The following is a 1,552-nucleotide window of genomic DNA, read 5'->3' as shown; positions in this document are numbered from 1 at the left end:
AGAGGCCACGTTAACTAGGTTAACATGGCTCTAGCGTGGCCATTTGTGAGCAATTGCCAATGTTAGTGACAATGTTGAGTGTCACTAACGTTGGCTCAACTTCTCTTCTCCACGTTAGAGTTCACGTTAACTTAGTTAACGTGACTATTTAACGTGGGTGTTGATGGCTCTTGAGAGTGTTTTTGGCAATTACTTTTCTCCTTAACTTTGCAAGTTACCTCCCATTCATTGCTTTCTTTTGGTCCTGAAATCAAGCAATAGAGTCCATCAAAGTTCTAGTCCAAGTCATGGGTAATGCAATATACAATTTTGTCATTAAAATCATGCAAAATCCTCATGAAATAATGTAAAATGCACAATGTATGCTTGAATCAAGGTCTGAGTGAATATTTGCCCAAAACTAACTTATTTCCTAAGAAAATGCATGAAATTACCTAAAAACAGTAAAGAAAAGGTCAGTGAAACTGGCCAAAATGCCCTGGCATCAGTCACTAACGTTGGATCAAGCCAACATTGCCCACGTTAGTGGTCATGTTAAGACCACTAACGTGAAAGTTAACGTGGAGCTAAGCATGATGAGCAAACGTTAGTGACACTCACCTTTGTCACTAATGTTGGAGATGGCATTCACTACCATGTTAGTGGCCACGTTAACCTAGTTAATGTGAACTCTAACATGGAGAGGAGGGACGTTTAGAGCATTAGTGAAAAAGGTAACTGTTACTAACGCTCTCGAAGCTTAGGCATGCCCACGTTAAGAGCCACGTTAACCTAGTTAACATGAGCTCTAACGTGGGGAAAGGGGGCACAATGCAACATTATTGGAAAAGGTGATTCCCAATAATGTTTGCGAAGGATCATGAGGCAACGTTAGTGGTCACGTTAGTGCCACTAACGTTGAAGTTAACGTGGACTATTTTAGGGTTGGAACGTTAGTGAGAAAGGTGATTGCCACTAACGTTCTCGAACCCACATTTTCACTTAGCATTAACACCACTAACGTCCTAACTAACGCCCATGCCTAACTCACACTTTTCTGTAAGCTGAGCCCACTGAAGACTGTAACTGCTTCAACTCAAGATCTAAGGCCCACATCCATGACTTGAAGAACTCACTAGAAGCTCAAGAAGAGTAGTATATATAGGAGTAGTTTTAAACTATAGAGAAGCTTGGCACTTTGGAGAACTACCCTCTGTATATTTACTTTCTGCATGTATTCTTTTCTGCCGTTTTCCATTTCCAGAGCTATGAACAACTAAACCCCTTTCATTGGGTTAGGGAGCTCTGTTGTAATTTGATAGATCAATTGTAGTTTTCATTCTTCTTCCTCTTTATTTTCTCTTGATTTGCTAGAAAGCTTTTGATCTTAATTCAATTGGTTAGTTGTCTTGGAAAGGAAACTCTCCATAATTGGATCTCCTCTGAGCCTTGGAAAAGAGATGAGGAGATCATGCTAGAAATACTTTCTCATGTTGGACCAAATTGGGGTCTGGGCGGATATAGTGACATGTAATCCTCCCAACACTTTGATTTGGAAATACATGTGGTATAA

This window comes from Arachis duranensis, chromosome 2, assembly GCF_000817695.3.
Source record: "Arachis duranensis cultivar V14167 chromosome 2, aradu.V14167.gnm2.J7QH, whole genome shotgun sequence".
In the NCBI taxonomy this organism is placed as follows: domain Eukaryota; kingdom Viridiplantae; phylum Streptophyta; class Magnoliopsida; order Fabales; family Fabaceae; genus Arachis; species Arachis duranensis.
This window is presented reverse-complemented; position numbering follows the sequence as displayed.